The sequence below is a fragment of the Coenobita brevimanus genome, chromosome 109 (assembly GCF_032717465.1).
Source record: "Coenobita brevimanus isolate Jiangsu-jjx chromosome 109, ASM3271746v2, whole genome shotgun sequence".
In the NCBI taxonomy this organism is placed as follows: Eukaryota; Metazoa; Arthropoda; class Malacostraca; order Decapoda; family Coenobitidae; genus Coenobita; species Coenobita brevimanus.
This window is the reverse complement of record NC_137062.1, coordinates 12,570,353-12,592,061: the sequence shown is the minus strand read 5'-3', so window position 1 is coordinate 12,592,061 and position 21,709 is coordinate 12,570,353.

Below are 21,709 nucleotides of genomic sequence, written 5' to 3'. Positions count from 1 at the left end.
GTTAATATGATTACCTGGCTATTATTTACCCAGTCCCTTGTCTCATTTATTAAACCCCGTGTCAGCCAACCTATGCCATACAAGGATTTTTAACAGTAGCAGTGATTACAGGAGAAAGGTTGGAAAAAGACTGGTTTGGTTATTTTAAGCTAGGTCAGTTCGTTTTAGGCCGAACGAGATAAATTAAGGAAAGGTTAGGTTTATCTTGGTTAGAATAGCTTAAATTAGGCTAGATTGGGTTAGATTGAGCTGTACAGACATGGCTCATCCTAGCTTTGGAAAGACAGTAAAAGCAATGGGGTTCCTTAACATATATTTCGTGAAAAATGAAGTAATGCATCAATTTACATGAAATTTTACTAGGCAATAGCTCTGATACCTACTTACGTGTGTAGAAATTTTCAAGACGAAATATGAAAAACAAAAATATTCTGTAATATCCCCTCGATTTTTAACCTAACTTTAAATGACTACTGCTCGAAAATTTATTAATATATAAACATTTCATAATTATCACTGACGAAGTTAATCAGTAAAGAAAAATTCTTATCATTGACTTTTCTTTCATATGCTTTTGTTGTGGCGCAAAAGAAATAAAAACAATAACAATTTTGATGCACGTAAGAAAATCCGCAAACACTCATATATATATATATATATATATATATATATATATATATATATATATATATATATGACCAATTATTAAAAAAATTGAAGTAAATAGCATGAAAACTAACGATACAGTATCATTTTAAAGATCAAAAACTTACATTTGAGGAAAACATGATTAAAAGGCGCCTGCTGCGTAGCCCTGTACTGTAGATATTCTCGAAGTTTTGGGTTCCTCATTTTCCTCTTCATAGGTAAGTCCATTGTCTTGTCCCTGGCTACCAGATACTTCATCACTGATGGTGTCCACTCAATCCCAAGACGATCTGCCAAATGACTTGCGACGCAGCCAACGTTGTAATTGCTAACAGCTGTTGCAGTTGCGAAGATGATCATTCTCTTGGAGGCAATGCGGTGCTTCGGGCAAATCCTCCAAATTCTCGAGTGCAAGTGTTCATTCCTGTTTTAAGTCATGCCCTGAAGGCATCTAGCCATCATTTCGTCAGTTGTCAGTCGATCATATATGGTTTTTATTTGTTCCAGCTGCTCTTGTTCCAAGTGGAAATAAATTTTCATTTCAGCGTGGGATTTAGGTGTTTCCCCACGTGCGATGCTTTTATTATAAAAGCACCATGACTTTTCTCCTTTTGCACAATTCTGATGCTGAGGATTTTTATCTGTGGAGGTGCAATGAAAGAACGTGGACATGATCTCCCTCATTTCCCTGGCACTGGTGCCAACCTTTCGTTTCAAGCTAACTTGAAAATAGTGCTGTAGGTGATCGATAACATCAGTTTATATATACTTCGTATATATATATATATATATATATATATTTATATATATATATATATATATATATATATATATAACAGAACGGAGGAAGGAAAAACAAATGGGTAAAAAAATATAATCCATACACCAGATTACTGGTGTCCTCTGTTCATAAAATATCTGTAACAGTTAGACTTGAACAGTTGTGGGTTGAAATTTGGAGGAAAACAACTCTGGGGAAGCGAGTTCCAGAGAGATGCAGTTCGGGGAATGAAAGAATTCTGATAGGCAGAAGTTTTGCAGTATGGATGAGTGACATTCCAGTCATGAGCGCTACCAGATGCCCGTGTAGCACGAGGGAAGGCATGGAGAGGTGCCACCATGGACGCAATTCGTCTGAGCATTTGCCAAAAAAATATCTGTAAAATAATGCAAGGGAGGCAACATTCCTTCTTACTTGCAGGGGAGGTAGTTTATATGTAATGGCAGGGTTGTTAATGATTCTAACAGCTTTATTCTGAATTTTGTCTAGTTGTCTTAATGCAACCTCTCTACAACCATTCCACAAGGGTGAGCAATATTCAAGCTGAGAGCGCACATGACTCTTATAAATTATAGCTAACTGCTCATCGGCGAAGAAGTTACGGACTCTGTACAATAATCCAAGTTTCTTTGAGGTGGTTTTAGCAAGTGATCTGACATGAGAGGTCCAGCTGAGGGCTCTGTTAAGTGAGACGCCAAGAATTTCAATACTTTTGGAGATGGGAATATTAGTAGCACTGAAGTTAATGTACGAATCTGGCAATATCTGTCTATTAGTAAACTGTATATATTTAGTTTTACTAGCATTAAAAGAGACAAGGTTGTTTTGTCCCCATTCACTGGTTGTAGATAGATCTTGATTTATGGAGATGGCTGTACTGAGTTGAGAGGTAGAGATATTGGACTTTGTGAATGGATGTCTGAGTGTGAATGAACTATGTAGTGTTGAGTCATCTGCATATGAGTGAATGGGATTGTGAGTGACAGATAAGAGATCATTAATATGAACCAGAAATAGGATTGACGCCAGAACTGATCCCTGCGGCACGCTGGCGTTAATTGAGTGGAAATTCGAATATACATCATCTACTTTTACTCTTATTTTCCTGTCACTAAGATAAGAAGAAATCAAAGGAACAAAAGACGTTAGTCCATAGCAAGGGAGTTTGGACAGCAGGGAACGGTGCCATACTCTGTTAGCTGTTTTCCTCCCATTGATGATTTAGTTTTACCTTTTCCAACCTTTCGTGTCTTCCAGCTGTCTTGGACCAGTCCCAAGTCGCTTTGCCACGTGACTGATGCATTCTGCTTTCACAACTTGATTTTTATCACCATAGGAACCTTTACCTCCGCCCATGGCACTAACCGCGAGGTATGCTGAACTGTTCTCATCAGACACGAATGTTTTATATTGCATGTTATATTTAGGAGATCTTCCCCACATCTCAAGAGCAGCAGCTGCCTCCATGCCCCCCGAGGGCCATCACAATTGACTTCACATCTTGAATCAAGGTGGTCCTCTAGCCACATGACGTATTCAGTCTCGGTGATTTTCGATTTCTCAAGGGCCTTTTGCTTTGTTGTACAATCATTACACAACTTTGAACATGCTTCGTAGTCAAGTACGAGCCCACTATCAACATCAATTACAGCCCCAATTCCAAAATTTGATTTGTGGCCCCGTTTATGCAACGATCGGTCAAATGTAACGTCCACATTCATTACACCGTCAGGATCCACTTTGTCTGGCTTATTTCGAAACACAGCTTCTCTAGTTTTATCTAGTATACTTTTTGCATGTTCAACAGCAGCCTCTGTGATGTGCTTTGCGTACCCAATGTACGTAGGAAGGCTGAAATGTCTGAGACTCAAGAAAGACACTAGTTTGCTTGCACCATCGTAGCCAACACCAAGTAACATCATGGTATACATAAGTAGCAGAGTCAAAGGATGGAAATTTTTCTTCTTCACTTGTGCCTTTTTGATTGTATCTATTATCACTTCACCACCCTCACAGTTCACAAGCATGGGTACGTGTCAATTTGATGGTGCGTAAATTTCACGTTCACACTATCTGACACAGGTGGGACACAACATTTTTTTCACTTTTTCCTCAATGTCCTTTTCATCAAGCAAGCACCGTACTCTTTCACGCGTTTCTGGTTTCGCCTCTTGTTCGAGGAGGGATTTTCTTTTCTGCGAACTTGTTTGAGGACGTGAGGTCGAGGGTCTGGGTGGAAGAACAGCAACAGGTGGTGGTAACGGATTTTTCTCTTCTCCTGTCTCCAATTTTCTCTTCTTTCTCGCGTGTAGAGCTTGTGCAGACTTTAGACCAAGCTCAAGCCGCAAAGCAATGCACTGTTTTGGCCTCGGCATGGTGACAGGCAAGGCCTAGAGTAACAGTAAACGCACGAGATGTCAAAAACATGCGGGTATTCACCCCCGACTCACGCATGCCCAAGGCGCACTGGGGGAGCTATCACTTTTCCATCATTGTTTTCTCTATTCTCTCGCTTGCCGAAGGACAGATGCCAAGTGTCGCTTGCCAAAAAAAAAAAAAAATCACAGAAATCGAAAAAATAGCAGTAAAATTACAAAGTGAAGTAGAGTATCACACGCATGGTAGTTTTTTAAAGGGCCGGGTGGGCATGGCTTTGTTTACATCCGGCCATTTAAAACGTACTTAGAATACTAGTATCGCCTAAGAGTTTGGGAAGATGTTGCCACAACATCCTTACATTTTTCAGTGCGTTTAACTCTCACTAGTTGACCGATTTTTCGCTCAAAAGTGTGCATGAACCTCTTAAGCATAATCGCTGCAGATGTAGACAGAGAGTCAAGGGGTTGACCAAACTTGGTGCTTGAGGGTCAAGCAACAACGAAGGGGTTCGATTTTGAGAACAGTCAGTGAAAGGTCAAGGTTAAAGGGCAAAGGCATATTTCAGTCTTTGTGTCTGTGTGAACAAAATAACAAATGGTGTTTTGACCCGATAGGAGCCAGCCTTGGTGAAAGAGATGAGCATCAGTAAAAGAACTGACCATTTTTGTAAGAACAATCGGCCAAAGTCAGAGACACATGGCACTGAAACTTTCAGCAGTTTGCATCCGATTTACAGCATATTGTGGAATGATTCTGGGTAAACAAAGGATAAAGGCTTTGCTTTTGAGAACAATCATTGTCAGACCCAGGACGGTCAGAAAGATCAAAATCAGGGTCACAGGGCAAGGTTAACTCAAACGATGTTTTTCTGATCTGGACCAAACTTACTAAAAGTGTAAAGTGTCAGACAAGAATGAAGGTATTCAGTTTTGAGAACAGTTGCGTGAAGGTCAATACCACAGGACAAAATAAACTGATCATTCCTTTGGCACAACAGGTGGGTGTGGGTGGTGACTCTTTGGGTGCTCCTTCATTCTATTCTTGATGTCTCCAGACAGTTTTATTTAGCTTTGGGGATTTTTTTTTAACTGGAGAGATTAGGTATAATTTTCATTTACTCCTTCACTACTGTACAAGAGGTGTCTCAAAGCTGAATACAGTCATCAGGAATTAGCTAAAATAAATCACCAATACATGTCACTCAAGCGGTTAATGAAGTACTTTGCCCCAACTGGTATCAATATGCCTATGTCATAATCAAAAAGCAACTTATAATAATCACCTGCCTCACATTTTTGATCAGTGTGACCATGTAACAATCAGCAATCCACTCCTTTAACCAGTTCATAAACACCTGCCCAGTATTATCTGGTCAGTGTGGCCATCTGCCAATGAGTAATTCACTCCTCACTAGTTGATAAACACCTGCCACATTATTTGATGTGAGGTCATCTAACGATTAGCAGTCCATTCCCTTAACATTCATTACAAACCTGCCACATATTGTTTGATGTGACTGGTAACAATGTAATCAGTAATCCACTCCCCTACCATTTAGTATGCACCAGTTACAGATTTTTTTAATAGGCTTAAAATATATTATTTGGAATGACTGGAGAAAGAGATTGGATATTTAGATGAAAAGACAGAACACTATGAATTAAGAATAAAGGGAGAGTAAAAAGAATAAAGGGAGAGTGGCAGCAGATGAGAGGTGGGGTAGGCGGCTGACAGAGAATTTTCAACAGAATAAGAAAATGTTTTGGAAGGAGGTGAAAAGGGTGCGAAAGGGAGAGTCTGGGAAGGAAGAACGAGTAAAAGCAGAGGATGGAAGGATGTTAATTGAGATGGATGCAGTAAGGAAGAGATGAGCAGAGTATTTTGAAAGATTGTTAAATGTAGAGGAGGAAAGAGCGGCTGAGACTGGGGCGGATGGAAGGGTGCAAGGAATAAATGTGTTGGGAGAGTTGAATGATTCCTTGATCACGAAGGAGGAAGTGGAGAAGGCAGTAAAGGAGATGAAAACAGGGAAAGCTGCAGGTATGGATGGGAGTGCTGTGGAATGCCTGAAGGGTGGTGGAGTGACTATTGTTGACTGGTTAGTAAGATTGTTGAATGTGTGCTTTGTGAAATGTATGGTGCCAGTTGACTGGGCAAGTGCTTGTGTGGTCCCGTTGTTTAAAGGCAAGGGTGATAAGTATGAATGTAATAGCTTTAGGGGTATAAGTCTGTTGAGTGTTGTAGGTAAGGTGTATGGTAGAGTGTTCATTATGAGAGTTAGAGAGGGTACAGAGGGAGTGATTGGTGATGAGCAGTGTGGCTTTTGGAGAGGGAGGGGATGCGTTGATCAGGTGTTTGCTGTGAGACAAGTGTGTGAAAAGTATTTAGCGAAAGGCAAGGATGTGTTTTGGGCATTTATGGATTAAGAGAAAGCGTGTGATAGATTTGATAGGGAGGCTTTGTGGACTGTTTTAAGATTGTATGGACTTGATGGTAGGTTACTAAAAGGGGTGAAAAGTTTTTATGTAAATAGTAGAGCATAAGAGTGGGAAATGCTGTGAGTGATTGGTTTCCCGTGAGAGTGGGGCTGCGACAGGGATGTGTGATGTCACCTTGGTTGTTTAATATTTACATGGATGGTGTTGTAAGGGAGGTGAATGCAAGAGTTTTAGGTGGAGGTCTGAGTCTGGTGAATGTAGATGGTGGAGAGTGGAATCTGAACCAGCTGCTGTTTGCAGATGATACTGCACTGGTGACTGATTCAGAGGAGAGATTGAGACAGTTGGTAGAGGAGTTTGGAAGGGTGTGTGAAAGGAGGAAATTGAAAGTAAATGAGAATAAGAGTAAAGTGATGAAGTGTACGAGGTTGATAGATGGTAGGGGGATGAATATAGTTTTGAATGGTGAGTTGCTTGAGGAAGTAGATTGTTTTAAATATCTAGGGTCACATGTTGCTGTGGATGGAAGAATAGATGCATAAGTGAAGTTTAGAATAAATGAAGTAGGAAAGGTGCTGGGAGGAATGAAAAAAGTGGTTAAATGTCGTTTGCTTAGAATGGATGTAAAGAGAAGGCTGTATGAGGGTGTTGTGGTACCGACTGCGTTATATGGGGCTGAAACATGGAATATGGGTGTAGCAGAGAGGAAAAGTTTGAATGTAATGGAGATGAGGTGTCTGAGGAGTATGTGTGGAGTGACGCGTATGGATCAGGTGCGAAATGATGAAGTGCGAAGGAGAACTGGAGTTGTTCGGGAGATGGCTGGTAGAGTTGAGCAGAGGGTGTTGCGATGGTTTGGGCATATGGAGAGAATGGATAATGAGCGATTGGTGAAAAAGATAACTAGATCTGATGTGAGAGGTGTAAGGCTGAGAGGAAGACCACGAATAGGATTGATGGACAGTGTGAAGAGAGCGCTGGATGCGAGAGGGATGTCTGTTGAGCAAGGAAGAGTGGCTGTGCGTGACAGAAATAAATGGAGAGAAATTGTGAATGAATAAGTGATGACGCAGCCCTGAGGGGATATTCTCCCACATTTGGTCTGATCAGCTAGTCAGGTCAGGTGCGGGTAAGGGGATGGGTCTGTTATGATGTGGCAGGGGTAAACCAGTTCTGCTGTTGGGCCCTGTTGCGGATGTCACTGATTGCATTGCGCAGTTGACCCTTGTGCGGTGTGGTGTGGTGAAGATCTGTCCGTTCTCCTCTTTGGGGCTAAGATGAGAATGAATGTGTTTGAATGGATGAGTAAATGGGGAGTGTGTCGTCCTGTCTCGGCTACCTCCCTTTCCTTGGGGGAAGCAGCCTAGGTATATAGATAGATAGATAGAAAAAGGCAATACTGTATCATAATTTAGGCAAAACGTAATTATGCTCTTCTCTGTGTTGGCCCAAGACTCGTCCTGTCTTCATCACTCCACTCACCACAAACTGCTCTTTTCTTCCTCTCGCGTGCAGCTGCAACAGTTAGTCGTATTTTTTAAACCTCCTGATCATCAAAAATAATATATATATATATATATATATATATATATATATATATATATATATATATATATATATATATATATATATATATATATATATTGTTATATAGCCTATGATTTCATCATCCTTTGTGTAATTCTAACGTACAGTATGCTGCATGTTTGATCACGAGCGTGTTCTACCTCACTCCCCCCGTCCTCCCTTATAGTAGAGTAAGTCGTTCTTTCTGTTGTTCAGAGCAGGAGTGTCAACTCTTTGTCCCCTCTGGCTTCATTTGCACGTCCTTCTTACAAGTTGTATCAAGCTCTGCCGTCCCCTATATAATGAGCTCTGTCTCTGCATTATTGCCACTTATATCAACTCCTCATTTTGTTCACATCTCTGTCCTCCCCTGTACAGTTGTTATTATTGTGAGTGCTCAGGAAGTCTCCAACCATCTAGCAGCTGTGTGATTTGAGTATAAGTGTTGTTGCATTTTTTCTTGTACTGTGTAGCATAAGGTGTTAATGCTTAGACCTAGTAAGGTTTTTGTGATTAATGTAAGGTTTTATGTCAGCCAATTGTTAATAATACTTCGTAGTTTGTATCCGTAATAATTTATCTTGCATTAACTAAGCATTATCCAGTGTATTTTCATTTTATCAGGGCTGACTTAGATAAATTTACTCTTGCTAATTTCGTGTTAATAGAGGCTATTGCTGTTAACCATATAATTATTTAACCTGTTATTTGCCATAACATTATCCTTATGAGTCCTGAATGTTTTGTTGTTAGTTTGAGCATTAAACTTTAATTTGTAATTTTACCTAACTCTTTCGTTTTGAACCTGGAACTGTACGGGACAGTAGTGATTTTTAGTATTCTCACTTAAAGTGTACATTATCTTTCTCTGTTCCGTAACATAAATTTGGCGACCTCTTACCAGGATATTCAGGATATTATCATAAGGATATTGCTTGATATTTTGTGACTGTGATTTATTCATGATGTCTACTATTACTACGCTTGATGAAACCAAAGATTTTTTGCCAAATGTGCAAACAGCGTGTGATGTAGAAAACAGAACAAAGAATGAACTTAAGCTTGTTGTTCAACAATTGGGAATTGCTGTTCGCTCTCATCATTCTAAAGATCAAATTGTTGACATGATTAATGAAAGCTTGTTTAATGTAACTCCTCCAAATGAGCAAACGCAGATTGAATTAGCTAAGTTACAGTTAGCCTTGCAGGAGGCCCGTGCTAAGGAGGCTGAATTTCAGGCAAATGCTAAGGAGGCTGAGTCTCAGGCTCGTATTCAGGAGGCAAAGGCTCAGGCACAAATTGAACTAGCTAGGATTCAGGCAGACCATGAGTATCGCATGAAACAAGGTGGAACTGGATCATCTAGCTCTGATGATTTTGATGTGGCTAAAAATGTTAAACTTGTCCCTCCTTTTAATGAATCTGATTTAACAAAGTATTTTCAGTTGTTTGAGAGGGTAGCTACAGGTTTTAATTGGCCCAAAAAGTATTGGCCAGTACTCCTTCAAACTGTTCTCACCGGTAAAGCTCAAGTAACTTATGCATCTTTGCCTGAGGATCAATCTGATAATTATGATGTAGTTAAGAGCTTGATTCTTAAGGCCTATGAGGTTGTTCTTGAAGCCTATGGAGTAAAATTTAGGACAACTTATAAGCAAGATAAGCAATCCCATGTTGAGTATGCAAAAATCAAAGAAGATCTGTTAGAGCAGTGGTTAAATTTTAAGAATGTAAATTCTTATTTTGGTAAATTTAAGCAGACGATTTTGCTGGAGGACTTCAAAAGGTGTGTTAATAAAGATGTAAGCCTATATCTTGATGAGTAAAGAATATATAATTTGTCTGATGCTGCAGTTTTAGCTGATGAATATGTTCTCACTCACAAGAGATATTCTAGAGAAAAAAGAAAATCTGAGAGTAAATACGTTGCCTCTACTCAGAGTACAGGTAACAGGAAAGAGAATAAAGATGATGTTTCTCAGGAAGTAAATACCAGCTTCACCTTCAGATTTCAGAAAAGTAAATGTACTTATTGTAGTAAGCTTGGTCATACTATGGAGAAATGTTTCAGGAGACAGCGTGATGTGAACAAAAAGGAGTCTTTAAATATTCAGTCAATTGGTCTAGTGTCCACCCTTGAGAGTTCCCAGATTTCTTTCACTGAGTTAACTAAACCTGCTTTGAGGGGTAAATTAAATCCTCATGATGAAGCTTCTCTTTTGAGCAGTAACGTGGGTGACACTCTCAAGAGTTCATGTGCTAATTTCCTGTCTGATGGTTTTGTCAGTCCTCTGGACAGTAATGACAGGAAATTAGTAAAAATATATCGTGATACAGGTGCTTGCCAATCCCTTATGCTGACCAGTGTTCTAGGCTCTAATGTTAATTCCTCTGATGAAACTGTAATCTTACAAGGTGTAGGGAATAATTACTTCTCTGTCCCTTTGTGCAGAGTGAATTTAGAGTCTGGTTTTGTTAATGGTTCCGTTATGGTTGGGTTGGTTGAGACACTCCCAATGTCAGGTGTAACTTTCTTACTTGGAAATGAAATTGGTGGAAGTCAAGTGTGTCCAGCTCCTCAGTTGTCTAGTGAGCCAGTGGCTGCGTCCCATGATTGTGATGTCCCTGATGTGTTCCCTGCATGTGCTGTCACTAGGGCTAAGTCTAAAGTTACTGGTGATTTAGAGGATAATGATGATGATGATGTTATCCTAGCCGACACTTTTCTTGGTAATTTGGACCACTTACCAGATGAGGCAGTACCTCGTAGTGTTGATAATTTGTCTCGTCAAGAGTTGGTTGAGTTGCAGGTTGCTGACCCTGAGTTGAAAGGTCTAGCTAACTCTGCTTGCAGTGAGGAAGAGTCAGCTGGTGCTTCTACTTGTTATTATATAAAGTCAGGAGTACTTATGAGGAAGTGGACACCCCCAACAGCATCAGTCGACTGTGAGTGGGAGGTTGTACATCAAGTTGTCATCCCTCGTGTTTGTAGGCAGGATATCATTAGAGTGGCTCATGATTCCAGTTTGGCAGGACACCTTGAAGTGAGGAAGACTGTGGCACGCATTTTGAAACACTTTTACTGGCCAGGTATCTTCAGGGATGTTTCCTGGTATTGTAAGTCTTGTCACACCTGTCAAGTTGTGGGGAAGTGTAATCAGACCGAAAGGTTGCACCTCTAGTTCCTATTCCTCCTTTTGAGGCGCCATTCACCCGTGTGTTGGTGGATATTGTGGGCCCTCTTCCTAAGACTTCTTCAGGATTTTCTTATGTGTTGACCCTGATTGATATGGCTACTCGTTATCCTGAAGCCATTCCACTTAGAAATATCTCGGCAAAGAACGTGGTTAAGGAATTGCTAGGGTTCTTCACAAAGTTTGGTCTGCCCAAGGAGGTACAGTCAGACCGGGGAAGTAATTTCATGTCAAATGTTTTCAAGCAGTCTCTGATAGAGTTAGGCATCACCCAGATCACGTCTTCAGCTTACCATCCCGAGACTCAAGGAGCGTTGGAGAGATATCATCAAACACTCAAATCGATGCTCAAGAAATACTGTTTGGAACATCAGAAAGACTGGGATAAAGGTCTTCCATTCGTTGTGTTTGCCGCAAGAGAATCTCCAAATGAATCACTGGGCTTCTCACTTTTTGAACCACTGTTTGGCCATGAAGTAAGAGGGCCCCTTAAGCTACTCAAGGAATGCTGGCTGTCGGAGGATGATGACGTCAACCTGCTGGAGTATGTGATGAAGTTCAAAGAACGGCTGTCCACTGCTTTACAGCTGGCGAGAGAGAATTTAGGAGCTGCTCAGGAGAAGATGAAAACTTGGTATGATAAGAAGTCCAGGTTACGCCACTTTCAGCCAGGAGATTAGGTTTTGATTCTGCTACCGGTGCATGGGCAACCTCTTCAAGCCAAGTTTAGTGGTCCTTATTTCGTGGAGAAGAAACTCAGTGATGTCAACTATGTCATCGCCACACCAGATTGTAGAAAGAACAAGCAACTTTGTCACATCAACATGCTAAAGTTATATCACAGGCGGGACGAAAATAACCCAGTCTGCACTGTAGCTGTTCCACCCGAGTCTGCAAGTGAAGTTCTCCCATGCAGCATGAGCCTGAGTGATAGTTTGGGGAAGAATCCTGATATCATGAATGATCTCCAGACTAAGCTTTCTCATCTACCTCCCGAGGAAAGGCAGGAGTTTTCGGCATTACTGCAGGAGTACCCGCAAGTGTTCCGTGCCACTCCAGGAAGAACCACTGTGTTGATGCATGATGTCGATGTTGGAGACGCAAAGCCAATTAAACTGCCTCCTTACCGTGTGAACCCAGTGAAAGTTCCTCTCATCCAGAAGGAGCTTGGCTACCTGTTGGACCACAAGATGACTGAGCCCTGTCAGAGCGAGTGGAGTTCTCCTGTCACCTAGTCCCTAAGCCAGGTGGGTCACAGCGGCTTTGCATTGACTACAGACGTGTTAATCAGATAACCAAAACAGACACTTACCCTCTCCCTCGTGTGGAAGATTGCATAGACAAGATCGGAAAGGCTAGGTAGATAAATAAGTTTGATTTGTTAAAGGGATACTGGCAAGTACCTATGACTGAACGTGCTAGGGAGATCTCATGTTTTGTAACACTAGGAAAGACTTTTGCATGTACTGTAATGCCATATGGTATGAAGAATGCACCAGCCACATTTCAGAAGCTCATGAATGTTGTAACAGAGGGTTTGGCAGGGTGTGTTGTTTATATTGATGATGTATTAATCTTCAGTGACAACTGGAAAGATCACCTATGCCATTTCAGTACATTTCTTGAGCGTTTGGTTCAGGCTAATCTTGTAGCTAATTTATCAAAGTGTGAGTTTGGTCAAGCTAAAGTTCAGTACCTTGGGTACGTAATTGGTGATGGACATGTTGCACCACCAGCAGCTAAGGTTCAGGTTATAAGTGATCTTCCCAGACCTAAAAGTAGGAAAGAGCTACAAAGATTTTTGGGAATGGTAGGTTACTACCGAAGATTTGTTCTTAACTTTTCAATTCTTGTATCACCACTTACAGACCTACTGAAAAAGGGAGTTAAATTTGTCTGGACCGATAACTGTGAATCCTCTTTCAACAAACTTAAAGCTATCCTATTAAGTCAGCCAGTGCTCGCTACTCCAAATTTTGCTAAGCCTTTTAAGATGGCTGTTGACGCAAGTGATACAGGAGCTGCGGCTGTTTTGCTGCAAGAGGATGATCAGGGTATTGAACACCCCGTATCTTGTTACAGTAAGAAGTTCACTCCACCTCAAAAGAACTACTCAACTATTGAGAAAGAGCTTTTGGCCTTGATTTTGGGTTTACAGCATTTTTCATATTATTTGTGTTCTGGTTTTGACCCCATAGTCATTTATACCGATCATAACCCACTGAAATTCCTTAGTAAGTTTAAAGATAAAAATCAGAGATTGACAAGATGGAGTCTACTTCTTCAGGAGTATTCATTAGACATACAACATGTCAAGGGGAAAGAAAATGTTATTGCAGATTGCATATCTAGACTTTAGACAGATTGTTTTAGAGTAATAAGAAATTTCCTTCGTAAATTTCTTTTTTCTTTGTGGGGAGGTGTTACATAGCCTATGATTTCATCATCCTTTGTGTAATTCTAACGTACAGTATGCTGCATGTTTGATCACGAGCGTGTTCTACCTCACTCCCCCCGTCCTCCCTTATAGTAGAGTAAGTCGTTCTTTCTGTTTTCAGAGCAGGAGTGTCAACTCTTTGTCCCCTCTGGCTTCATTTGCACGTCCTTCTTACAAGTTGTATCAAGCTCTGCCGGCTCCTATATAATGAGCTCTGTCTCTGCATTATTGCCACTTAGATCTAATCCTCATTTTGTTCACATCTCTGTCCTCCCCTGTACAGTTGTTATTATTGTGAGTGCTCAGGAAGTCTCCAACCATCTAGCAGCTGTGTGATTTGAGTATAAGTGTTGTTGCATTTTTTCTTGTACTGTGTAGCATAAGGTGTTAATTCTTAGGCCTAGTAAGGTTTTTGTGATTAATGTAGGTTTTTATGTCAACCAATTGTTAATAATAGTTTGTATCTGTAATAATTTATCTTGCATTAACTGAGCATTATCCAGTGTATTTTCATTTTATCAGGGCTGACTTAGATAAATTTACTCTTGCTAATTTCTTGTTAATAGAGGCTATTGCAGTTAACCATATAATTATTTAACCTGTTTTTTGCCATTACATTATCCTTATGAGTCCTGCATGTTTTGTTGTTAGTTTGAGCATTAAACTTTAATTTGTAATTTTACCTAACTCTTTCGTTTTGAACCTGGAACTTTACGGGACAGTAGTGATTTTTAGTATTCTCACTTAAAGTGTACATTATCTTTCTCTGTTCGGTAACAATATATATATATATATATATATATATATATATATATATATATATATATATATATATATATATATATATATATATATATATATATATATAATACCCTCCTCCTGCCTGCGTCCATTGCCTCCACATTAAAGGAAACGCATGAAAGCCTCTGAAAAGCTTTGTTATAACGCACAAATGGAATTCCTTGAGAACGTCAAAGAAACCTGGCTCTACAATTAGAGGATAAAAGAAGTGCAAAATAAGGACAGAGAGGGGAGGGAAGGGGGAGTGACGACCAGTGGAAGGAACACGTTAAGGAAATACACTGTTGATTCACCTGTATCCGAGAAGTATTAATGAAATACATCCAACATTAGCTTCACCATTCTGACTTAGCGAACAATACTTTTGACAAAGAACAGGTAAAAAAATTGTTTTTAGTCAATAATTTGCACATTCCGTCCGATGCTGCATTTTATTTCCAATGCTTATTACCACCAAGATACTTTACATAAAGGATCCCTGCTACCGAAGGGATTAATAGAGATTATAACCCGTTCAGGTCCAAATGTGTCCCTTATACTGAAACTACTGTCTGCAAGGCCAAACATAAATATATACGTCATCAGACTGAGGCTGTGAATTACAATATTCAGGGATGACGGATAACAAGGTAATTATTATGAGCGAGGACGATGAACTCGTGAGTCTCTCATCAAGTAGTGGCATTTTTTTTTTTTTACAAATGTTGGGCCCAGCCCTGCCGTCCCCGACCCGGTCCGACTGTCATTCTTTTGAGAAGTTTATAGCTCACCAACCACGGGGTTGATACGTGCATGGTTTGCACCACATGATAGTCCACCTCTATAAGCTTTTTTTTTTTTTTTTTGATAGGTTTCATCACACCCAGGCGGTGCACGTGGCATGTGACACGCACCAAGTGCAGCATGTCAAAAATCTTCAAAAGAGGGCAACAGGACAGTTTGTCGTAAAGGCATGACATTAGGTAGGCAGATAGCCATCAATATATTCAAAGCATCCTCGGGGTGTAAGGCGACATTTCAATGTTATCGGGTTTAAATGGCCTTACTCGCACCTCTCCGACAAAGGAGTTTTACTGGTATACACGCATGGTTGACACCTCCGATAAAACGCTTAAAATTGGCAGGCAGGAACTCTACACTCACTGAGCTGCCCTTCTAACATACTGCGGATTTCAGTAAAGTATTGAATCAGCCGAAGGAAAAGTGGAGAGAAACAATGATCACAGGAACGAGGAGAGGGGCCAGGTGAGCTGGAGGTAACGCAGCAGCACGGAAGGGAAATGAAATCACACTCAGTTGGAAATACTGTAAGAGCGTGCTCTGTTTCGATTTCATTAAAAGTGATTGGAGGCAGACACATGAAAAAGTGTGGTCATAACTGTGAGAGTTGGGGAAGAGAGTGAGTGGATGGCGGGCTGAGGTTTTGGCGTGCGAGAAAGGAAATAGAAGTAAAATGGAAACCTGAAGACAAAAATACAGCGAGAGGGAGTGAAGGCCAGAAAAATTGTTTGTATATATATATATATATATATATATATATATATATATATATATATATATATATATATATATATATATATATATATATTTATATATATATATATATATAGAAAATCACCTCCTTTCCCACCTAAGGCAGGGTGAGGGGTAGCAACGTCCAGACAGCCCAGGTTTGCCCAATCCAATGGGCAACGCTTCCCTTCACTCATCATTCAAGTCCCAGGAGTCCTGGCTCTTATCTGCCAAAAACTTGCATCACATTCTGGAGCTTTACGCAAACGTATCCAATCTCTCTCTCTCTCTCTCTCCCTCTCTCTCTCTCTCTCTCTCTCTCTCTCTCTCTCTTTATGTGTGTGTGTATGTGTGTGTGTGTGTGTGTGTGTGTGTGTGTGTGTGTGTGTGTGTGTGTGTGTGTGTGTGTGTGTGTGTGTGTGTGTGTGTGTGTGTGTGTGTGTGTGTGTGTGTCTGTCTGTCTGTCTGTCTGTCTGTAATTCCTCCAGCTTTAGTTAACTAACTGTGCTGCATCCGGCAGTATCAGTGAAGCCACAAAGCCTACCTTTATACAGATGTTCCATGCTTTTCCTCTTCAAACCCAGGGCACTTTTCCCCGTCACACAACTCGCTGGTGTTGTGCAAGTTGTAGCCTGTATCCAAGAGGACAATTATGAGGTAGAGGTTTTAGGACAAAGCGTTGTCATATAAACTAGGAGCATTACTGAAAATTATTTTGATGGTAACTATGGTATCATTACGATTTTTTTCTAAGGAATAACTACGATAATACATACGTCTGGTGTAAGGCTGTGGGCTCGTTCTTCTGCTGTGGAGTGGGGCTGCAGATTTTACTGTGCTTGTTCATTATGCCCTAACTAATGTTTATTTTACTCATCTGAAGGGGCTTCTGTCGCAGTGAACAAATATTTGTGAAGGCTTAAGCCAACCCATCCAGCTTCAGAATTTCTCCTGAGGTGAATAAAATATTATAAAAACGGAAATGAAATATAAGAAGACATCAGTGTACAGGAGTTAGCCAGTTCTTATGCCTTTACTTTTGCCTGACGATCAATCCCAACACCTTCCTGCTCATTTGATGGTCAAGTTTATTCCGACCAGAGGAGCCTCATTGTTAGCTCACAGCTAAGGCTGATCCAGTTTTATGCAAGTACGATATAGTATTCAAGCTGTAGGTGTGGCCCATTTCCGTCAAGTGAAAACAAACCAACTATAACGCCATGGTAAACAGAAATGACGGTCAAGCAGAAGCAGATAAATCAGAGCGGGGTAGTTGGGATGGTGGTGACAAAGGGGGACAGGACAAGTAGGACGCTGAGAGACGTGACGGGGAGGAACAGGCATAGACAGGGGAAATTGGCCCTTCTAAAATATCTGAGGAGAGTGAGGAATGTAGCACTGGTATTTTGTGATGTGAGGGAGAATTAAAGGTGTGGTATATTCTAAGGTGTGAGTGGAATGTCTGAAGTAATTTCCACGGAATGTTTAACACTTCTGGCCTTTTCTAAGATTTGTGAAAAATTTTCTGCCATGTGAAACCATCCACTCACTCGAAGTAGCGCTGCTTTCGGGTGTTTGCCCTTTCGTCTCCTCCCTCCTTTCCTTCCTTCCTCTTCTCTTTCTTTATTTCATTCTTTCCTCGTCTTTCTGCCTATGGATGACTTTACACTCCCTCTTTTGTCTTTCTTTCATTCTTTCCAGTTCCCTCTGCCTATGGGTGACTCTACACTGAATGACAAGCTAAATGGTTTGTTGTACACCAGGAAACCATTTACTACGCTGGGCGGTAAGGCGGTAACCATATAACGAAATTATGGCGCCTGGTGGGTAATTGCGGCGCTCCAATCGGATTGAGCCGGTGAAGGTTTATATCCAAGGGTTGGCTGGGGCTATTGCTCACGTAATGCCACTCAGGGATGAGTGAGGCTGGTCACTCTCATCTTAAATGTCAGGACCAACTTGCCTAGCCCCGGGCTCCTACGCTTCTCATAGGGCAACGTAGGATTGGATGATGGATAGATGGATGGATAAATATTTTGGTATTTTCTGAGATCTTTGAAAAATACCGTTGTGTCATAGTTTGAGAAGGCTGGAAACTTTTGCACTGGTGTACTATTACTAAATTAATGGTATGGATGATGTTCTCTTAGTTGATTAAGAAATAATAACGGTAGTATCTGAGGTGAGAAAAAGTTGTTCATGATATTATCTGGAGGGAGGGAGAAAATTCATGATATTATCTTGAAGGATTGAGAAAATTTACGATTTTTTCAGAAGGGAATGATAAATTTGTGTAATTTTCTGGATGTAGTGGAATGTGAAGAAGCCATAAGAGGGCAGTGATATGCGCGAGTATTGCGGCGAGTGGTAAACGCAGTAGTAATATTAAAAAGGTTTCATGTGGTACAAAGATATGAATAGAAATGAAATGCAAACAGAACACGTTGTTATTGAACTCTGTTAACAGTATTTAAACTCTTGCAATTCGATGATGTATTATATAATTGCACTTTCTGCAAACGACCCTGTTCACCCTATAATAAACCCCTTGAAGTGAAAGGGTTGGATATTGCTTTCATTAACCCCTCCGCTTCGAAGGCTGGATGATTACAGTATAACGTAAAACAGGTATTCGTGGTACAGTGGTTAAACCTGGGACGAAGGTAACTGTGCCTGTGGCGAGTAACATCATGTGTCGTTAGTCAAAATAAAATACACAAGTTGCCAGCCGTCCCTGAGGCGCAAGGGACCGTGTAAACTGGGTTCACTGTAACCCCTTGAATACAACGCCGTCTTTCTTAGTTTGTTAATGTTACTTTCATACTGTTTTCTTTTTCCAACCTATGTTAGATCTCAAGAATTGAAGGGGTTAATGAACATTGTACCTAATTACAATACTTCTAAAAGTCTATCATAAAGCTCAACAAATTCACATAGAAATAGCAGAACTTAGAAAAAAAAAAAACGTAATCTTACTGAAGCGATTAAGCTCAGAGGATGGAGAAAGGGAAGATATCTGGAAGGGAAGTAACTGGCGTAGATTAGTGAAGTGCATTAGCGAGCGTCATTGTTTCCCAAGGGACGCTCTGAATCCTACGTCCTCATTGTTACTGCCTGCCTTTAGCAAAGAGAGGCGATATGGTATTTGTTGCTGTACATGTGTGTGTGTGTGTGTGTGTGTGTGTGTGTGTGTGTGTGTGTGTGTGTGTGTGTGTGTGTGTGTGTTTAGGCAAGTTGTTTAGATGCGGAAATTTGTGTTGGTTTAATTAAGGTTTAACGCAGTTCATCAAACTATAGGATAGAAATGAATTACAAATGGCAGAAAATATAGACTGTGGATAAATGAATAATAAGTATAAAATAAAAACAAAAGTATAGGATATCGCTTCCCCCACAACAAACCACATGACAATAAGACTAAGTACGTACAAAAAGCCCTCTGGCAAAACTCCGTCGACCAAATGTCCTTTTGGCCAAACAGTCCGTCTGGCTGATTATCCGTCGGTGAAGCGTCTGTTCGGTGAACTGTCCGGTGGATAAGTGTCCGTCGGCTAACTGCTCGTTGGCCAAACGTCCAGGAACCAGTGGTGATGTGGAAGGTGGTCACTGACTGCGTGTGCATCACACCCTCCATGCGATGAAATTTAACTTGAACGCAGTTTTGTCCACCAACATTACTGTGTCTGAAAATTCTCAATAAAAAAATTTTAAAGTCCATAGGTGAACTAGTGAAGAATGTGTCAAGTGAAGTGCTGCTGCCTTCGTGATTTCCTCTTGATCACTACTTAGACCATACACCCCTGTCATCTCTCTCACATATATATATATATATATATATATAGATCATCATCAGCCGTTTGAGTATCCACTGCAGAACCGGCCTATCTCGACCGAAGTGGGGACGATACAGCCAATGTATCTCTACCAAGTGGCTTAGGCTGTCTCGTACAGATTGTTTGTAGGGTGAGAAGTGCTTGTAAGTGTAATTGTAGTGTTGAAGTGCTTTGGATGTGTGTGTAGTCTGTGAACCAAGTGTAATCGGCCCGTGCAAGCCAACTGGATGCAAGCATACTTTATAGTATGGGACACTTGTTCAACTACAGCACCCCTTGTGTCCGCCAATGCAGTATGTGGCCAGGTGAACACTCCCAAAGTTTATTACCCTGGCAGGGCGCGAACCCTGGTTCACCCGTGTACGAAACGCACACTCGACCACTGTACCACAGAGGCTCTCTCTCTCTCTCTCTCTCTCTATACATATATATATATATATATATATATATATATATATATATATATATATACAGTGCTGGGCAGGTGCGCAAACACTTGCGCAAAGAGCAATTGCGCACCGTTGTGCTCCGGTGAATATCGTTTGCACATTGTGCACCGCACGAGACCATGAGCAATATTGTGCTTTCACACATGAAAAGGCAGGTGCGCAAGTGCAAATTTATTTGCGCTTGCACAACTAAATTGCACTTGTGCACCTGCCTTGTGCACGTGTCCAGTGGATTGCGCACTGCGCAGTCCAAGGGACACTTGTCTTGGGAGCTTCCCGTATGTCTGGGCAAGGCGTAGGGGAGGCACGGGCGGTCGCGAGGGTTCTGCTGGGGGGAGGCGAGAGGGATGGAGGGTAGTAGCATTTCTTAAAATGCTTCAACAGAGATAATGTATTTTAATATTTTTTTAATTATTATTATTAGTAAATAATAATAAATTAAAAAATGAACTATTTTTTAAGAGTAGCATATGCAATTCTTTACACAAATCATTAAACCATATTATGTAAATCAAATATCCACAGCCTAATAATTTATTAGGCTGTGGATATTTGATTTAAATAATATGTTTTAATGATTTTTGTAAGGAATTACACACGCTATAGTATATCTATATTGATCTTTTAAATTAAACGTCTTGTGAAAATGCAGATAAAAGTAAAACTGGCAACATCACAGCCTTTGTTTCCCTGTCCCTCCGCTTTGCAGCCCATCACTCCTCTGTTTGAACTTCCACGAGTGAAAAAGTTACTACTGTCATATGACAGTATTGTGATACAAGCTCTAATGTATGGAAGTGAAGCTTTGACCTTGCTGGAGGGACAGAAGTCAAGAGTGAGAGCTGTGGAAATAAATGAGCTATTTGAGAGGAGCATGTGGAGTTACATGGAGAGACAGACTGACAAATGAGGAAGCAAAGAATCGTTGTGGTGAGGATATGGATGTGATGGGAAGCATTAGGAGAAACACAATTATGTCATATGGAGAGGATGGAGAGTGAGAGACTAACGAGGAGAGTGTATATGAGTGAGGTGGAGGGGGGGAGAGGGAGGGGGAGGCCAAGGATGAGATGGAGGGATGGAGAAGTATAGGAGAGAGGCGGATGTGAGCTGCGAGCAGGGCAGTGAAATGGCGGGGGACAGGGTGACATTGAGGTGATTTGTTGATTGTTTGTGGCCAGTGGTCACCCCTTACGGGATTAAGGCGTCTGGCAATAGATAGACAGATAAAATAATAATAAATTAAAGTAAGTATGCTATTTTATTTAAATATCTCAATATTTTACAGTACTTCCACAAATATATGCAAATGGTTTGCGCTTTCCGACATTGCACAAGCTACATATTTGTCAGTTTGAGCATTTGCGCTTGTGCAAGGTAATGAACTGTGGATTGCGCATTGCGCTTGCGCAAGGTCCTTCGTTTGCACTGCCCACCACTGTATCTACCTATCTATCTATCTACCTATCTATATCCGTCTATCTATCTATCTATCTATCTATATCTAGCTATCTATCCGTCTATCTATCTATCTATATATATATATATATATATATATATATATATATATATATATATATATATATATATATATATATATATATATATATATATATATATATATATATATATATATTGTTACATAGACTATGATTTCATCAGCCTTTGTGT